Source organism: Labrus mixtus, chromosome 14 (assembly GCF_963584025.1).
Source record: "Labrus mixtus chromosome 14, fLabMix1.1, whole genome shotgun sequence".
NCBI classification, from domain to species: Eukaryota; Metazoa; Chordata; class Actinopteri; order Labriformes; family Labridae; genus Labrus; species Labrus mixtus.
Window position 1 is genome coordinate 5,296,762 of NC_083625.1, and position 15,258 is coordinate 5,312,019.

General features: G+C 40.9%; 32 non-coding genes across 32 annotated transcripts; all 32 read left to right on the forward strand.

The window, feature by feature from the left end:
* The first annotated feature begins 221 nt into the window (after positions 1-221).
* On the forward strand, positions 222-309 carry trnay-gua (transfer RNA tyrosine (anticodon GUA)). The gene is given in 2 exon segments: positions 222-258; positions 274-309. It is a non-coding gene; the product is annotated as a tRNA-Tyr (tRNA).
* Positions 310-569: 260 nt separating this feature from the next.
* trnay-gua (transfer RNA tyrosine (anticodon GUA)) lies at positions 570-657 on the forward strand. The gene is given in 2 exon segments: positions 570-606; positions 622-657. It is a non-coding gene; the product is annotated as a tRNA-Tyr (tRNA).
* Positions 658-923: 266 nt separating this feature from the next.
* trnay-gua (transfer RNA tyrosine (anticodon GUA)) lies at positions 924-1,011 on the forward strand. Its single transcript is given in 2 exon segments — positions 924-960; positions 976-1,011. It is a non-coding gene; the product is annotated as a tRNA-Tyr (tRNA).
* Positions 1,012-1,547: 536 nt separating this feature from the next.
* trnay-gua (transfer RNA tyrosine (anticodon GUA)) lies at positions 1,548-1,635 on the forward strand. The gene is given in 2 exon segments: positions 1,548-1,584; positions 1,600-1,635. It is a non-coding gene; the product is annotated as a tRNA-Tyr (tRNA).
* A 260-nt stretch (positions 1,636-1,895) lies between these two features.
* Positions 1,896-1,983, forward strand: trnay-gua (transfer RNA tyrosine (anticodon GUA)). The gene is given in 2 exon segments: positions 1,896-1,932; positions 1,948-1,983. It is a non-coding gene; the product is annotated as a tRNA-Tyr (tRNA).
* A 266-nt stretch (positions 1,984-2,249) lies between these two features.
* trnay-gua (transfer RNA tyrosine (anticodon GUA)) lies at positions 2,250-2,337 on the forward strand. Its single transcript is given in 2 exon segments — positions 2,250-2,286; positions 2,302-2,337. It is a non-coding gene; the product is annotated as a tRNA-Tyr (tRNA).
* Positions 2,338-2,865: 528 nt separating this feature from the next.
* Positions 2,866-2,953, forward strand: trnay-gua (transfer RNA tyrosine (anticodon GUA)). Its single transcript is given in 2 exon segments — positions 2,866-2,902; positions 2,918-2,953. It is a non-coding gene; the product is annotated as a tRNA-Tyr (tRNA).
* A 260-nt stretch (positions 2,954-3,213) lies between these two features.
* trnay-gua (transfer RNA tyrosine (anticodon GUA)) lies at positions 3,214-3,301 on the forward strand. Its single transcript is given in 2 exon segments — positions 3,214-3,250; positions 3,266-3,301. It is a non-coding gene; the product is annotated as a tRNA-Tyr (tRNA).
* A 266-nt stretch (positions 3,302-3,567) lies between these two features.
* On the forward strand, positions 3,568-3,655 carry trnay-gua (transfer RNA tyrosine (anticodon GUA)). Its single transcript is given in 2 exon segments — positions 3,568-3,604; positions 3,620-3,655. It is a non-coding gene; the product is annotated as a tRNA-Tyr (tRNA).
* Positions 3,656-4,184: 529 nt separating this feature from the next.
* Positions 4,185-4,272, forward strand: trnay-gua (transfer RNA tyrosine (anticodon GUA)). Its single transcript is given in 2 exon segments — positions 4,185-4,221; positions 4,237-4,272. It is a non-coding gene; the product is annotated as a tRNA-Tyr (tRNA).
* A 260-nt stretch (positions 4,273-4,532) lies between these two features.
* trnay-gua (transfer RNA tyrosine (anticodon GUA)) lies at positions 4,533-4,620 on the forward strand. The gene is given in 2 exon segments: positions 4,533-4,569; positions 4,585-4,620. It is a non-coding gene; the product is annotated as a tRNA-Tyr (tRNA).
* A 266-nt stretch (positions 4,621-4,886) lies between these two features.
* trnay-gua (transfer RNA tyrosine (anticodon GUA)) lies at positions 4,887-4,974 on the forward strand. Its single transcript is given in 2 exon segments — positions 4,887-4,923; positions 4,939-4,974. It is a non-coding gene; the product is annotated as a tRNA-Tyr (tRNA).
* A 528-nt stretch (positions 4,975-5,502) lies between these two features.
* trnay-gua (transfer RNA tyrosine (anticodon GUA)) lies at positions 5,503-5,590 on the forward strand. The gene is given in 2 exon segments: positions 5,503-5,539; positions 5,555-5,590. It is a non-coding gene; the product is annotated as a tRNA-Tyr (tRNA).
* A 260-nt stretch (positions 5,591-5,850) lies between these two features.
* trnay-gua (transfer RNA tyrosine (anticodon GUA)) lies at positions 5,851-5,938 on the forward strand. The gene is given in 2 exon segments: positions 5,851-5,887; positions 5,903-5,938. It is a non-coding gene; the product is annotated as a tRNA-Tyr (tRNA).
* A 260-nt stretch (positions 5,939-6,198) lies between these two features.
* trnay-gua (transfer RNA tyrosine (anticodon GUA)) lies at positions 6,199-6,286 on the forward strand. The gene is given in 2 exon segments: positions 6,199-6,235; positions 6,251-6,286. It is a non-coding gene; the product is annotated as a tRNA-Tyr (tRNA).
* Positions 6,287-6,546: 260 nt separating this feature from the next.
* Positions 6,547-6,634, forward strand: trnay-gua (transfer RNA tyrosine (anticodon GUA)). Its single transcript is given in 2 exon segments — positions 6,547-6,583; positions 6,599-6,634. It is a non-coding gene; the product is annotated as a tRNA-Tyr (tRNA).
* Positions 6,635-6,900: 266 nt separating this feature from the next.
* Positions 6,901-6,988, forward strand: trnay-gua (transfer RNA tyrosine (anticodon GUA)). Its single transcript is given in 2 exon segments — positions 6,901-6,937; positions 6,953-6,988. It is a non-coding gene; the product is annotated as a tRNA-Tyr (tRNA).
* A 1,498-nt stretch (positions 6,989-8,486) lies between these two features.
* trnay-gua (transfer RNA tyrosine (anticodon GUA)) lies at positions 8,487-8,574 on the forward strand. Its single transcript is given in 2 exon segments — positions 8,487-8,523; positions 8,539-8,574. It is a non-coding gene; the product is annotated as a tRNA-Tyr (tRNA).
* Positions 8,575-8,834: 260 nt separating this feature from the next.
* On the forward strand, positions 8,835-8,922 carry trnay-gua (transfer RNA tyrosine (anticodon GUA)). Its single transcript is given in 2 exon segments — positions 8,835-8,871; positions 8,887-8,922. It is a non-coding gene; the product is annotated as a tRNA-Tyr (tRNA).
* Positions 8,923-9,188: 266 nt separating this feature from the next.
* On the forward strand, positions 9,189-9,276 carry trnay-gua (transfer RNA tyrosine (anticodon GUA)). Its single transcript is given in 2 exon segments — positions 9,189-9,225; positions 9,241-9,276. It is a non-coding gene; the product is annotated as a tRNA-Tyr (tRNA).
* Positions 9,277-9,805: 529 nt separating this feature from the next.
* On the forward strand, positions 9,806-9,893 carry trnay-gua (transfer RNA tyrosine (anticodon GUA)). The gene is given in 2 exon segments: positions 9,806-9,842; positions 9,858-9,893. It is a non-coding gene; the product is annotated as a tRNA-Tyr (tRNA).
* Positions 9,894-10,153: 260 nt separating this feature from the next.
* Positions 10,154-10,241, forward strand: trnay-gua (transfer RNA tyrosine (anticodon GUA)). The gene is given in 2 exon segments: positions 10,154-10,190; positions 10,206-10,241. It is a non-coding gene; the product is annotated as a tRNA-Tyr (tRNA).
* Positions 10,242-10,507: 266 nt separating this feature from the next.
* Positions 10,508-10,595, forward strand: trnay-gua (transfer RNA tyrosine (anticodon GUA)). The gene is given in 2 exon segments: positions 10,508-10,544; positions 10,560-10,595. It is a non-coding gene; the product is annotated as a tRNA-Tyr (tRNA).
* Positions 10,596-11,123: 528 nt separating this feature from the next.
* trnay-gua (transfer RNA tyrosine (anticodon GUA)) lies at positions 11,124-11,211 on the forward strand. Its single transcript is given in 2 exon segments — positions 11,124-11,160; positions 11,176-11,211. It is a non-coding gene; the product is annotated as a tRNA-Tyr (tRNA).
* Positions 11,212-11,471: 260 nt separating this feature from the next.
* trnay-gua (transfer RNA tyrosine (anticodon GUA)) lies at positions 11,472-11,559 on the forward strand. The gene is given in 2 exon segments: positions 11,472-11,508; positions 11,524-11,559. It is a non-coding gene; the product is annotated as a tRNA-Tyr (tRNA).
* A 260-nt stretch (positions 11,560-11,819) lies between these two features.
* trnay-gua (transfer RNA tyrosine (anticodon GUA)) lies at positions 11,820-11,907 on the forward strand. Its single transcript is given in 2 exon segments — positions 11,820-11,856; positions 11,872-11,907. It is a non-coding gene; the product is annotated as a tRNA-Tyr (tRNA).
* Positions 11,908-12,167: 260 nt separating this feature from the next.
* On the forward strand, positions 12,168-12,255 carry trnay-gua (transfer RNA tyrosine (anticodon GUA)). Its single transcript is given in 2 exon segments — positions 12,168-12,204; positions 12,220-12,255. It is a non-coding gene; the product is annotated as a tRNA-Tyr (tRNA).
* Positions 12,256-12,521: 266 nt separating this feature from the next.
* On the forward strand, positions 12,522-12,609 carry trnay-gua (transfer RNA tyrosine (anticodon GUA)). The gene is given in 2 exon segments: positions 12,522-12,558; positions 12,574-12,609. It is a non-coding gene; the product is annotated as a tRNA-Tyr (tRNA).
* Positions 12,610-13,845: 1,236 nt separating this feature from the next.
* On the forward strand, positions 13,846-13,933 carry trnay-gua (transfer RNA tyrosine (anticodon GUA)). Its single transcript is given in 2 exon segments — positions 13,846-13,882; positions 13,898-13,933. It is a non-coding gene; the product is annotated as a tRNA-Tyr (tRNA).
* A 260-nt stretch (positions 13,934-14,193) lies between these two features.
* trnay-gua (transfer RNA tyrosine (anticodon GUA)) lies at positions 14,194-14,281 on the forward strand. The gene is given in 2 exon segments: positions 14,194-14,230; positions 14,246-14,281. It is a non-coding gene; the product is annotated as a tRNA-Tyr (tRNA).
* Positions 14,282-14,547: 266 nt separating this feature from the next.
* On the forward strand, positions 14,548-14,635 carry trnay-gua (transfer RNA tyrosine (anticodon GUA)). The gene is given in 2 exon segments: positions 14,548-14,584; positions 14,600-14,635. It is a non-coding gene; the product is annotated as a tRNA-Tyr (tRNA).
* Positions 14,636-14,895: 260 nt separating this feature from the next.
* Positions 14,896-14,983, forward strand: trnay-gua (transfer RNA tyrosine (anticodon GUA)). The gene is given in 2 exon segments: positions 14,896-14,932; positions 14,948-14,983. It is a non-coding gene; the product is annotated as a tRNA-Tyr (tRNA).
* The last annotated feature ends 275 nt before the right edge of the window (positions 14,984-15,258 follow it).

The window sequence follows — 15,258 nt, forward strand, 5'->3', positions numbered from 1 at the left end:
ATGGATTAGGAATGTCCCTGTCAGCTGCTTTGAAATCTTTCAGTGTATCCATGGGAAATTATGGGATTTTGTCACCATTGTGTGTCTGTTCCTTTGTAATTTTGAATTGAAACAAATTGAGATAGTTTTGCTTTCAGGTAGGGGTGATGGGGGAAATGATTTGTTGTCATTTTTGTTTGTAAAAGTCGATGTACACCCGCATAAATGGTAGCTACTTCTTCGCTTCGATAGCTCCGTTGGTAGAGCGGAGGACTGTAGAGTTCTAAATCAGGAATCCTTAGGTCGCTGGTTCAACTCCGGCTCGAAGGATGTGCTTTTCCTTGATGTCAAAAAGCCTGGTTTGAGTGAATGGATTAGGAATGTCCCTGTCAGCTGCTTTGAAATCTTTCAGTGTATCCATGGGAAATTATGGGATTTTGTCACCATTGTGTGTCTGTTCCTTTGTAATTTTGAATTGAAACAAATTGAGATAGTTTTGCTTTCAGGTAGGGGTGATGGGGGAAATGATTTGTTGTCATTTTTGTTTGTAAAAGTCGATGTACACCCCTGTAAATGCTAACTGTACGTTCCCTTCGATAGCTCAGTTGGTAGAGCGGAGGACTGTAGAGTTCTAAATCAGGAATCCTTAGGTCGCTGGTTCAACTCCGGCTCGAAGGATGTGCTTTTCGTTGATGTCAAATATTGTGAGCCTGGTTTGGTTGAATGGATTAGGAATGTCCCTGTCAGCTGCTTTGAATTCGTTCGATTTATCCATGGGAAATCATGGGATTTTGTCACCATTTTGTGTCTGTTCCTTTGTAATTTCGAATTAAAACAAATTGAGAGAGTTTTGCTTTCAGGTAGGGGTGATAGGGGAAATGATTTGTTGTCATTTTTGTTTGTAAAAGTCGATGTACACCCCAGTAAATGCTAGCTGCTTGTTCCCTTCGATAGCTCAGTTGGTAGAGCGGAGGACTGTAGGGTTGTAAATCAGAAATCCTTAGGTCGCTGGTTCAACTCCGGCTCAAAGGATGTGCTTTTCGTTGATGTCAAATATTGTGAGCCTGGTTTGGTTGGATGGATTAGGAATGTCCCTGTCAGCTGCTTTGAATTCGTTCGATTTATCCATGGGAAATCATGGGATTTTGTCACCATTGTGTGTCTCTTCCTTTGTAATTTCGAATTAAAACAAATTGGGAGAGTTTTGCTTTCAGGTAGGGGTGATAGGGGAAATGATTTGTCGTCAGAGGACTGTAGGGATGTAAATCAGAAATTCTTAGGTCGCTGGTTCAACTCCGACTCAAAGGATGTGCTTTTTGTTGATGTCAAAAAGCCTGGTTTGAGTGAATGGATTAGGAATGTCCCCGTCAGCTGCTTTGAAATCTTTCAGTGTATCCATTGGAAATTATGGGATTTTGTCACCATTTTGTGTCTGTTCCTTTGTAATTTCGAATTGAAACAAATTGAGATAGTTTTGCTTTCAGGTAGGGGTGATGGGGGAAATGATTTGTTGTCATTTTTGTTTGCAAAAGTCGATGTACACCCCTGTAAATGCTAACTGTATGTTCCCTTCGATAGCTCCGTTGGTAGAGCGGAGGACTGTAGAGTTCTAAATCAGGAATCCTTAGGTCGCTGGTTCAACTCCGGCTCGAAGGATGTGCTTTTCCTTGATGTCAAAAAGCCTGGTTTGAGTGAATGGATTAGGAATGTCCCTGTCAGCTGCTTTGAAATCTTTCAGTGTATCCATGGGAAATTATGGGATTTTGTCACCATTGTGTGTCTGTTCCTTTGTAATTTTGAATTGAAACAAATTGAGATAGTTTTGCTTTCAGGTAGGGGTGATGGGGGAAATGATTTGTTGTCATTTTTGTTTGTAAAAGTCGATGTACACCCCTGTAAATGCTAACTGTCCGTTCCCTTCGATAGCTCAGTTGGTAGAGCGGAGGACTGTAGTGTTCTAAATCAGGAATCCTTAGGTCGCTGGTTCAACTCCGGCTCGAAGGATGTGCTTTTCGTTGATGTCAAATATAGGGAGTCTGGTTTGGTTGAATGGATTAGGAATGTCCCTGTCAGCTGCTTTGAATTCGTTCGATTTATCCATGGGAAATTATGGGATTTTGTCACCATTTTGTGTCTGTTCCTTTGTAATTTCGAATTAAAACAAATTGAGATAGTTTTGCTTTCAGGTAGGGTTAATGGGGGAAATGATTTGTTGTCATTTTTGTTTGTAAAAGTCGATGTACACCCCTGTAAATGCTAACTGTATGTTCCCTTCGATAGCTCAGTTGGTAGAGCGGAGGACTGTAGAGTTCTAAATCAGGAATCCTTAGGTCGCTGGTTCAACTCCGGCTCGAAGGATGTGCTTTTCGTTGATGTCAAATATTGTGAGCCTGGTTTGGTTGAATGGATTAGGAATGTCCCTGTCAGCTGCTTTGAATTCGTTCGATTTATCCATGGGAAATCTTGGGATTTTGTCACCATTGTGTGTCTGTTCCTTTGTAATTTCGAATTAAAACAAATTGGGAGAGTTTTGCTTTCAGGTAGGGGTGATAGGGGAAATGATTTGTCGTCAGAGGACTGTAGGGATGTAAATCAGAAATTCTTAGGTCGCTGGTTCAACTCCGACTCGAAGGATGTGCTTTTTGTTGATGTCAAAAAGCCTGGTTTGAGTGAATGGATTAGGAATGTCCCTGTCAGCTGCTTTGAAATCTTTCTATGGGAAATGATGGGATTATGTCACCATTGTGTGTCTGTTCCTTTGTAATTTCGAATTGAAACAAATTGAGATAGTTTTGCTTTCAGGTAGGGATGATGGGGGAAATGATTTGTTGTCATTTTTGTTTGTAAAAGTCGATGTACACCCGCATGAATGGTAGCTACTTCTTCGCTTCGATAGCTCCGTTGGTAGAGCGGAGGACTGTAGAGTTCTAAATCAGGAATCCTTAGGTCGCTGGTTCAACTCCGGCTCGAAGGATGTGCTTTTCCTTGATGTCAAAAAGCCTGGTTTGAATGAATGGATTAGGAATGTCCCTGTCAGCTGCTTTGAAATCTTTCAGTGTATCCATGGGAAATTATGGGATTTTGTCACCATTGTGTGTCTGTTCCTTTGTAATTTTGAATTGAAACAAATTGAGATAGTTTTGCTTTCAGGTAGGGGTGATGGGGGAAATGATTTGTTGTCATTTTTGTTTGTAAAAGTCGATGTACACCCCTGTAAATGCTAACTGTACATTCCCTTCGATAGCTCAGTTGGTAGAGCGGAGGACTGTAGTGTTCTAAATCAGGAATCCTTAGGTCGCTGGTTCAACTCCGGCTCGAAGGATGTGCTTTTCGTTGATGTCAAATATAGGGAGCCTGGTTTGGTTGAATGGATTAGGAATATCCCTGTCAGCTGCTTTGAATTCGTTCGATTTATCCATGGGAAATTATGGGATTTTGTCACCATTTTGTGTCTGTTCCTTTGTAATTTCGAATTAAAACAAATTGAGATAGTTTTGCTTTCAGGTAGGGTTAATGGGGGAAATGATTTGTTGTCATTTTTGTTTGTAAAAGTCGATGTACACCCCTGTAAATGCTAACTGTATGTTCCCTTCGATAGCTCAGTTGGTAGAGCGGAGGACTGTAGAGTTCTAAATCAGGAATCCTTAGGTCGCTGGTTCAACTCCGGCTCGAAGGATGTGCTTTTCGTTGATGTCAAATATTGTGAGCCTGGTTTGGTTGAATGGATTAGGAATGTCCCTGTCAGCTGCTTTGAATTCGTTCGATTTATCCATGGGAAATCATGGGATTTTGTCACCATTGTGTGTCTGTTCCTTTGTAATTTCGAATTAAAACAAATTGGGAGAGTTTTGCTTTCAGGTAGGGGTGATAGGGGAAATGATTTGTTGTCAGAGGACTGTAGGGATGTAAATCAGAAATTCTTAGGTCGCTGGTTCAACTCCGACTCGAAGGATGTGCTTTTTGTTGATGTCAAAAAGCCTGGTTTGAGTGAATGGATTAGGAATGTCCCTGTCAGCTGCTTTGAAATCTTTCTATGGGAAATGATGGGATTATGTCACCATTGTGTGTCTGTTCCTTTGTAATTTCGAATTGAAACAAATTGAGATAGTTTTGCTTTCAGGTAGGGATGATGGGGGAAATGATTTGTTGTCATTTTTGTTTGTAAAAGTCGATGTACACCCGCATAAATGGTAGCTACTTCTTCGCTTTCGATAGCTCCGTTGGTAGAGCGGAGGACTGTAGAGTTCTAAATCAGGAATCCTTAGGTCGCTGGTTCAACTCCGGCTCGAAGGATGTGCTTTTCCTTGATGTCAAAAAGCCTGGTTTGAATGAATGGATTAGGAATGTCCCTGTCAGCTGCTTTGAAATCTTTCAGTGTATCCATGGGAAATTATGGGATTTTGTCACCATTGTGTGTCTGTTCCTTTGTAATTTTGAATTGAAACAAATTGAGATAGTTTTGCTTTCAGGTAGGGGTGATGGGGGAAATGATTTGTTGTCATTTTTGTTTGTAAAAGTCGATGTACACCCCTGTAAATGCTAACTGTACGTTCCCTTCGATAGCTCAGTTGGTAGAGCGGAGGACTGTAGTGTTCTAAATCAGGAATCCTTAGGTCGCTGGTTCAACTCCGGCTCGAAGGATGTGCTTTTCGTTGATGTCAAATATAGGGAGCCTGGTTTGGTTGAATGGATTAGGAATGTCCCTGTCAGCTGCTTTGAATTCGTTCGATTTATCCATGGGAAATTATGGGATTTTGTCACCATTTTGTGTCTGTTCCTTTGTAATTTCGAATTAAAACAAATTGAGATAGTTTTGCTTTCAGGTAGGGTTAATGGGGGAAATGATTTGTTGTCATTTTTGTTTGTAAAAGTCGATGTACACCCCTGTAAATGCTAACTGTATGTTCCCTTCGATAGCTCAGTTGGTAGAGCGGAGGACTGTAGAGTTCTAAATCAGGAATCCTTAGGTCGCTGGTTCAACTCCGGCTCGAAGGATGTGCTTTTCGTTGATGTCAAATATTGTGAGCCTGTTTTGGTTGAATGGATTAGGAATGTCCCTGTCAGCTGCTTTGAATTCGTTCGATTTATCCATGGGAAATCATGGGATTTTGTCACCATTGTGTGTCTGTTCCTTTGTAATTTCGAATTAAAACAAATTGGGAGAGTTTTGCTTTCAGGTAGGGGTGATAGGGGAAATGATTTGTCGTCAGAGGACTGTAGGGATGTAAATCAGAAATTCTTAGGTCGCTGGTTCAACTCCGACTCGAAGGATGTGCTTTTTGTTGATGTCAAAAAGCCTGGTTTGAGTGAATGGATTAGGAATGTCCCTGTCAGCTGCTTTGAAATCTTTCTATGGGAAATGATGGGATTATGTCACCATTGTGTGTCTGTTCCTTTGTAATTTCGAATTGAAACAAATTGAGATAGTTTTGCTTTCAGGTAGGGATGATGGGGGAAATGATTTGTTGTCATTTTTGTTTGTAAAAGTCGATGTACACCCGCATAAATGGTAGCTACTTCTTCGCTTCGATAGCTCCGTTGGTAGAGCGGAGGACTGTAGAGTTCTAAATCAGGAATCCTTAGGTCGCTGGTTCAACTCCGGCTCGAAGGATGTGCTTTTCCTTGATGTCAAAAAGCCTGGTTTGAATGAATGGATTAGGAATGTCCCTGTCAGCTGCTTTGAAATCTTTCAGTGTATCCATGGGAAATTATGGGATTTTGTCACCATTGTGTGTCTGTTCCTTTGTAATTTTGAATTGAAACAAATTGAGATAGTTTTGCTTTCAGGTAGGGGTGATGGGGGAAATGATTTGTTGTCATTTTTGTTTGTAAAAGTCGATGTACACCCGCATAAATGGTAGCTACTTCTTCGCTTCGATAGCTCCGTTGGTAGAGCGGAGGACTGTAGAGTTCTAAATCAGGAATCCTTAGGTCGCTGGTTCAACTCCGGCTCGAAGGATGTGCTTTTCCTTGATGTCAAAAAGCCTGGTTTGAGTGAATGGATTAGGAATGTCCCTGTCAGCTGCTTTGAAATCTTTCAGTGTATCCATGGGAAATTATGGGATTTTGTCACCATTGTGTGTCTGTTCCTTTGTAATTTTGAATTGAAACAAATTGAGATAGTTTTGCTTTCAGGTAGGGGTGATGGGGGAAATGATTTGTTGTCATTTTTGTTTGTAAAAGTCGATGTACACCCGCATAAATGGTAGCTACTTCTTCGCTTCGATAGCTCCGTTGGTAGAGCGGAGGACTGTAGAGTTCTAAATCAGGAATCCTTAGGTCGCTGGTTCAACTCCGGCTCGAAGGATGTGCTTTTCCTTGATGTCAAAAAGCCTGGTTTGAGTGAATGGATTAGGAATGTCCCTGTCAGCTGCTTTGAAATCTTTCAGTGTATCCATGGGAAATTATGGGATTTTGTCACCATTGTGTGTCTGTTCCTTTGTAATTTTGAATTGAAACAAATTGAGATAGTTTTGCTTTCAGGTAGGGGTGATGGGGGAAATGATTTGTTGTCATTTTTGTTTGTAAAAGTCGATGTACACCCCTGTAAATGCTACCTGTACGTTCCCTTCGATAGCTCAGTTGGTAGAGCGGAGGACTGTAGAGTTCTAAATCAGGAATCCTTAGGTCGCTGGTTCAACTCCGGCTCGAAGGATGTGCTTTTCGTTGATGTCAAATATTGTGAGCCTGGTTTGGTTGAATGGATTAGGAATGTCCCTGTCAGCTGCTTTGAATTCGTTCGATTTATCCATGGGAAATTATGGGATTTTGTCACCATTTTGTGTCTGTTCCTTTGTAATTTCGAATTAAAACAAATTGAGAGAGTTTTGCTTTCAGGTAGGGGTGATAGGGGAAATGATTTGTTGTCATTTTTGTTTGTAAAAGTCGATGTACACCCCAGTAAATGCTAGCTGCTTGTTCCCTTCGATAGCTCAGTTGGTAGAGCGGAGGACTGTAGGGTTGTAAATCAGAAATCCTTAGGTCGCTGGTTCAACTCCGGCTCAAAGGATGTGCTTTTCGTTGATGTCAAAAAGCCTGGTTTGAGTGAATGGATTAGGAATGTCCCTGTCAGCTGCTTTGAAATCTTTCAGTGTATCCATGGGAAATTATGGGTTTTTGTCACCATTGTTTGTCTGTTCCTTTGTAATTTCGAATTGAAACAAATTGGGAGAGTTTTGCTTTCAGGTAGGGGTGATAGGGGAAATGATTTGTCGTCAGAGGACTGTAGGGATGTAAATCAGAAATTCTTAGGTCGCTGGTTCAACTCCGACTCGAAGGATGTGCTTTTCGTTGATGTCAAATATTGTGATCCTGGTTTCATTGAATGGATTAGGAATGCCCCTGTTAGCTGCTTTGAATTCTTTCTATGGGAAATTATAGGATTTTGTCATCATTGTGTGTCTGTTCCTTTGTAATTTCGATTTGAAACAAATTGAGATAGTTTTGCTTTCAGGTAGGGGTGATGGGGGAAATGATTTTTTGTCATTTTTGTTTGTAAAAGTCGATGTACACCCATGTAAATAGTAGCTACATGTTCCTTTCGATAGATCAGATGGTAGAGTGGAGGACTGTAGGTTTGTAAAATAGATATCCTTAGGTCGCTGATTCAACTCCGCCTTGAAAGACGTGCTTTACGTTGATGTCAAATATTGTGAGCCCGGTTTGGTTCAATGGATTAGGAATGTCCCTGTCAGCTGCTTTGAATTCTTTCGGTTTATCCATGGGAAATTATGGGATTTTGTCACCAATGTGTGTCTGTTCCTATGTAATTTCGATTTGAAACAAATTGAGATAGTTTTGCTTTCAGGTAGGGGTGATGGGGGAAATGATTTGTTGTCATTTTTGTTTGTAAAAGTCGATGTACACCCCTGTAAATGCTAGCTGCTTGTTCCCTTAGAAAGCTCAGTTGGTAGAGCGGAGGACTGTAGGGTTGTAAATCAGAAATCCTTAGGTCGCTGGTTCAACTCTGGCTCGAAGGATGTGCTTTTCGTTGATGTCAAATATTGTGAGCCTGGTTTGGTTGAATGGATTAGGAATGTCTCTGTCAGCTGCTTTGAATTCGTTCGATTTATCCATGGGAAATCTTGGGATTTTGTCACCATTGTGTGTCTGTTCCTTTGTAATTTCGAATTAAAACAAATTGGGAGAGTTTTGCTTTCAGGTAGGGGTGATAGGGGAAATGATTTGTCGTCAGAGGACTGTAGGGATGTAAATCAGAAATTCTTAGGTCGCTGGTTCAACTCCGACTCGAAGGATGTGCTTTTTGTTGATGTCAAAAAGCCTGGTTTGAGTGAATGGATTAGGAATGTCCCTGTCAGCTGCTTTGAAATCTTTCTATGGGAAATGATGGGATTATGTCACCATTGTGTGTCTGTTCCTTTGTAATTTCGAATTGAAACAAATTGAGATAGTTTTGCTTTCAGGTAGGGATGATGGGGGAAATGATTTGTTGTCATTTTTGTTTGTAAAAGTCGATGTACACCCGCATGAATGGTAGCTACTTCTTCGCTTCGATAGCTCCGTTGGTAGAGCGGAGGACTGTAGAGTTCTAAATCAGGAATCCTTAGGTCGCTGGTTCAACTCCGGCTCGAAGGATGTGCTTTTCCTTGATGTCAAAAAGCCTGGTTTGAATGAATGGATTAGGAATGTCCCTGTCAGCTGCTTTGAAATCTTTCAGTGTATCCATGGGAAATTATGGGATTTTGTCACCATTGTGTGTCTGTTCCTTTGTAATTTTGAATTGAAACAAATTGAGATAGTTTTGCTTTCAGGTAGGGGTGATGGGGGAAATGATTTGTTGTCATTTTTGTTTGTAAAAGTCGATGTACACCCCTGTAAATGCTAACTGTACATTCCCTTCGATAGCTCAGTTGGTAGAGCGGAGGACTGTAGTGTTCTAAATCAGGAATCCTTAGGTCGCTGGTTCAACTCCGGCTCGAAGGATGTGCTTTTCGTTGATGTCAAATATAGGGAGCCTGGTTTGGTTGAATGGATTAGGAATGTCCCTGTCAGCTGCTTTGAATTCGTTCGATTTATCCATGGGAAATTATGGGATTTTGTCACCATTTTGTGTCTGTTCCTTTGTAATTTCGAATTAAAACAAATTGAGATAGTTTTGCTTTCAGGTAGGGTTAATGGGGGAAATGATTTGTTGTCATTTTTGTTTGTAAAAGTCGATGTACACCCCTGTAAATGCTAACTGTATGTTCCCTTCGATAGCTCAGTTGGTAGAGCGGAGGACTGTAGAGTTCTAAATCAGGAATCCTTAGGTCGCTGGTTCAACTCCGGCTCGAAGGATGTGCTTTTCGTTGATGTCAAATATTGTGAGCCTGGTTTGGTTGAATGGATTAGGAATGTCCCTGTCAGCTGCTTTGAATTCGTTCGATTTATCCATGGGAAATCATGGGATTTTGTCACCATTGTGTGTCTGTTCCTTTGTAATTTCGAATTAAAACAAATTGGGAGAGTTTTGCTTTCAGGTAGGGGTGATAGGGGAAATGATTTGTTGTCAGAGGACTGTAGGGATGTAAATCAGAAATTCTTAGGTCGCTGGTTCAACTCCGACTCGAAGGATGTGCTTTTTGTTGATGTCAAAAAGCCTGGTTTGAGTGAATGGATTAGGAATGTCCCTGTCAGCTGCTTTGAAATCTTTCTATGGGAAATGATGGGATTATGTCACCATTGTGTGTCTGTTCCTTTGTAATTTCGAATTGAAACAAATTGAGATAGTTTTGCTTTCAGGTAGGGATGATGGGGGAAATGATTTGTTGTCATTTTTGTTTGTAAAAGTCGATGTACACCCGCATAAATGGTAGCTACTTCTTCGCTTTCGATAGCTCCGTTGGTAGAGCGGAGGACTGTAGAGTTCTAAATCAGGAATCCTTAGGTCGCTGGTTCAACTCCGGCTCGAAGGATGTGCTTTTCCTTGATGTCAAAAAGCCTGGTTTGAATGAATGGATTAGGAATGTCCCTGTCAGCTGCTTTGAAATCTTTCAGTGTATCCATGGGAAATTATGGGATTTTGTCACCATTGTGTGTCTGTTCCTTTGTAATTTTGAATTGAAACAAATTAAGATAGTTTTGCTTTCAGGTAGGGGTGATGGGGGAAATGATTTGTTGTCATTTTTGTTTGTAAAAGTCGATGTACACCCCTGTAAATGCTAACTGTACGTTCCCTTCGATAGCTCAGTTGGTAGAGCGGAGGACTGTAGTGTTCTAAATCAGGAATCCTTAGGTCGCTGGTTCAACTCCGGCTCGAAGGATGTGCTTTTCGTTGATGTCAAATATAGGGAGCCTGGTTTGGTTGAATGGATTAGGAATGTCCCTGTCAGCTGCTTTGAATTCGTTCGATTTATCCATGGGAAATTATGGGATTTTGTCACCATTTTGTGTCTGTTCCTTTGTAATTTCGAATTAAAACAAATTGAGATAGTTTTGCTTTCAGGTAGGGTTAATGGGGGAAATGATTTGTTGTCATTTTTGTTTGTAAAAGTCGATGTACACCCCTGTAAATGCTAACTGTATGTTCCCTTCGATAGCTCAGTTGGTAGAGCGGAGGACTGTAGAGTTCTAAATCAGGAATCCTTAGGTCGCTGGTTCAACTCCGGCTCGAAGGATGTGCTTTTCGTTGATGTCAAATATTGTGAGCCTGTTTTGGTTGAATGGATTAGGAATGTCCCTGTCAGCTGCTTTGAATTCGTTCGATTTATCCATGGGAAATCATGGGATTTTGTCACCATTGTGTGTCTGTTCCTTTGTAATTTCGAATTAAAACAAATTGGGAGAGTTTTGCTTTCAGGTAGGGGTGATATGGGAAATGATTTGTCGTCAGAGGACTGTAGGGATGTAATTCAGAAATTCTTAGGTCGCTGGTTCAACTCCGACTCGAAGGATGTGCTTTTTGTTGATGTCAAAAAGCCTGGTTTGAGTGAATGGATTAGGAATGTCCCTGTCAGCTGCTTTGAAATCTTTCTATGGGAAATGATGGGATTATGTCACCATTGTGTGTCTGTTCCTTTGTAATTTCGAATTGAAACAAATTGAGATAGTTTTGCTTTCAGGTAGGGATGATGGGGGAAATGATTTGTTGTCATTTTTGTTTGTAAAAGTCGATGTACACCCGCATAAATGGTAGCTACTTCTTCGCTTCGATAGCTCCGTTGGTAGAGCGGAGGACTGTAGAGTTCTAAATCAGGAATCCTTAGGTCGCTGGTTCAACTCCGGCTCGAAGGATGTGCTTTTCCTTGATGTCAAAAAGCCTGGTTTGAATGAATGGATTAGGAATGTCCCTGTCAGCTGCTTTGAAATCTTTCAGTGTATCCATGGGAAATTATGGGATTTTGTCACCATTGTGTGTCTGTTCCTTTGTAATTTTGAATTGAAACAAATTGAGATAGTTTTGCTTTCAGGTAGGGGTGATGGGGGAAATGATTTGTTGTCATTTTTGTTTGTAAAAGTCGATGTACACCCGCATAAATGGTAGCTACTTCTTCGCTTCGATAGCTCCGTTGGTAGAGCGGAGGACTGTAGAGTTCTAAATCAGGAATCCTTAGGTCGCTGGTTCAACTCCGGCTCGAAGGATGTGCTTTTCCTTGATGTCAAAAAGCCTGGTTTGAGTGAATGGATTAGGAATGTCCCTGTCAGCTGCTTTGAAATCTTTCAGTGTATCCATGGGAAATTATGGGATTTTGTCACCATTGTGTGTCTGTTCCTTTGTAATTTTGAATTGAAACAAATTGAGATAGTTTTGCTTTCAGGTAGGGGTGATGGGGGAAATGATTTGTTGTCATTTTTGTTTGTAAAAGTCGATGTACACCCGCATAAATGGTAGCTACTTCTTCGCTTCGATAGCTCCGTTGGTAGAGCGGAGGACTGTAGAGTTCTAAATCAGGAATCCTTAGGTCGCTGGTTCAACTCCGGCTCGAAGGATGTGCTTTTCCTTGATGTCAAAAAGCCTGGTTTGAGTGAATGGATTAGGAATGTCCCTGTCAGCTGCTTTGAAATCTTTCAGTGTATCCATGGGAAATTATGGGATTTTGTCACCATTGTGTGTCTGTTCCTTTGTAATTTTGAATTGAAACAAATTGAGATAGTTTTGCTTTCAGGTAGGGGTGATGGGGGAAATGATTTGTTGTCATTTTTGTTTGTAAAAGTCGATGTACACCCCTGTAAATGCTACCTGTACGTTCCCTTCGATAGCTCAGTTGGTAGAGCGGAGGACTGTAGAGTTCTAAATCAGGAATCCTTAGGTCGCTGGTTCAACTCCGGCTCGAAGGATGTGCTTTTCGTTGATGTCAAATATTGTGAGCCTGGTTTGGTTGAATGGATTAGGAATGTCCCTGTCAGCTGCTTTGAATTCGTTCGATTTATCCATGGGAAATTATGGGATTTTGTCACCATTTTGTGTCTGTTCCTTTGTAATTTCGAATTAAAACAAATTGAGAGAGTTTTGCTTTCAGGTAGGGGTGATAGGGGAAATGATTTGTTGTCATTTTTGTTTGTAAAAGTCGATGTACACCCCAGTAAATGCTAGCTGCTTGTTCCCTTCGATAGCTCAGTTGGTAGAGCGGAGGACTGTAGGGTTGTAAATCAGAAATCCTTAGGTCGCTGGTTCAACTCCGGCTCAAAGGATGTGCTTTTCGTTGATGTCAAAAAGCCTGGTTTGAGTGAATGGATTAGGAATGTCCCTGTCAGCTGCTTTGAAATCTTTCAGTGTATCCATGGGAAATTATGGGTTTTTGTCACCATTGTTTGTCTGTTCCTTTGTAATTTCGAATTGAAACAAATTGGGAGAGTTTTGCTTTCAGGTAGGGGTGATAGGGGAAATGATTTGTCGTCAGAGGACTGTAGGGATGTAAATCAGAAATTCTTAGGTCGCTGGTTCAACTCCGACTCGAAGGATGTGCTTTTCGTTGATGTCAAATATTGTGATCCTGGTTTCATTGAATGGATTAGGAATGCCCCTGTTAGCTGCTTTGAATTCTTTCTATGGGAAATTATAGGATTTTGTCATCATTGTGTGTCTGTTCCTTTGTAATTTCGATTTGAAACAAATTGAGATAGTTTTGCTTTCAGGTAGGGGTGATGGGGGAAATGATTTTTTGTCATTTTTGTTTGTAAAAGTCGATGTACACCCATGTAAATAGTAGCTACATGTTCCTTTCGATAGATCAGATGGTAGAGTGGAGGACTGTAGGTTTGTAAAATAGATATCCTTAGGTCGCTGATTCAACTCCGCCTTGAAAGACGTGCTTTACGTTGATGTCAAATATTGTGAGCCCGGTTTGGTTCAATGGATTAGGAATGTCCCTGTCAGCTGCTTTGAATTCTTTCGGTTTATCCATGGGAAATTATGGGATTTTGTCACCAATGTGTGTCTGTTCCTATGTAATTTCGATTTGAAACAAATTGAGATAGTTTTGCTTTCAGGTAGGGGTGATGGGGGAAATGATTTGTTGTCATTTTTGTTTGTAAAAGTCGATGTACACCCCTGTAAATGCTAGCTGCTTGTTCCCTTAGAAAGCTCAGTTGGTAGAGCGGAGGACTGTAGGGTTGTAAATCAGAAATCCTTAGGTCGCTGGTTCAACTCTGGCTCGAAGGATGTGCTTTTCGTTGATGTCAAATATTGTGAGCCTGGTTTGGTTGAATGGATTAGGAATGTCTCTGTCAGCTGCTTTGAATTCGTTCGATTTATCCATGGGAAATTATAGGATTTTGTCACCATTGTGTGTCTGTTCCTTTGTAATTTTGAATTGAAACAAATTGAGAGAGTTTTGCTTTCAGGTAGGGGTGATGGGGGAAATGATTTGTTGTCATTTTTGTTTGTAAAAGTCGATGTACACCCCTGTAAATGGTAGCTGCATGTTCCCTTCGATAGCTCAGTTGGTAGAGCGGAGGACTGTAGAGTTCTAAATCAGGAATCCTTAGGTCGCTGGTTCAACTCCGGCTCGAAGGATGTGCTTTTCCTTGATGTCAAAAAGCCTGGTTTGAGTGAATGGATTAGGAATGTCCCTGTCAGCTGCTTTGAAATCTTTCAGTGTATCCATGGGAAATTATGGGATTTTGTCACCATTTTGTGTCTGTTCCTTTGTAATTTCGAATTGAAACAAATTGAGATAGTTTTGCTTTCAGGTAGGGGTGATGGGGGAAATGATTTGTTGTCATTTTTGTTTGTAAAAGTCGATGTACACCCCTGTAAATGCTAGCTGCTTGTTCCCTTAGATAGCTCAGTTGGTAGAGCGGAGGACTGTAGGGTTGTAAATCAGAAATCCTTAGGTCGCTGGTTCAACTCTGGCTCGAAGGATGTGCTTTTCGTTGATGTCAAATATTGTGAGCCTGGTTTGGTTGAATGGATTAGGAATGTCTCTGTCAGCTGCTTTGAATTCGTTCGATTTATCCATGGGAAATTATAGGATTTTGTCACCATTGTGTGTCTGTTCCTTTGTAATTTTGAATTGAAACAAATTGAGATAGTTTTGCTTTCAGGTAGGGGTGATGGGGGAAATGATTTGTTGTCATTTTTGTTTGTAAAAGTCGATGTACACCCCTGTAAATGGTAGCTGTATGTTCCCTTCGATAGCTCAGTTGGTAGAGCGGAGGACTGTAGAGTTCTAAATCAGGAATCCTTAGGTCGCTGGTTCAACTCCGGCTCGAAGGATGTGCTTTTTGTTGATGTCAAAAAGCCTGGTTTGAGTGAATGGATTAGGAATGTCCCTGTCAGCTGCTTTGAAATCTTTCAGTGTATCCATGGGAAATTATGGGATTTTGTCACCATTTTGTGTCTGTTCCTTTGTAATTTTGAATTTAAACAAATTGAGATAGTTTTGCTTTCAGGTAGGGGTGATGGGGGAAATGATTTGTTGTCATTTTTGTTTGTAAAAGTCGATGTACACCCCTGTAAATGCTAACTGTATGTTCCCTTCGATAGCTCAGTTGGTAGAGCGGAGGACTGTAGAGTTCTAAATCAGAAATCCTTAGGTCGCTGGTTCAACTCCGGCTCGAAGGATGTGCTTTTCGTTGATGTCAAAAAGCCTGGTTTGAGTGAATGGATTAGGAATGTCCCTGTCAGCTGCTTTGAAATCTTTCAGTGTATCCATGGGAAATTATGGGTTTTTGTCACCATTGTTTGTCTGTTCCTTTGTAATTTCGAATTGAAACAAATTGGGAGAGTTTTGCTTTCAGGTAGGGGTGATAGGGGAAATGATTTGTCGTCAGAGGACTGTAGGGATGTAAATCAGAAATTCTTAGGTCGCTGGTTCAACTCCGACTCGAAGGATGTGC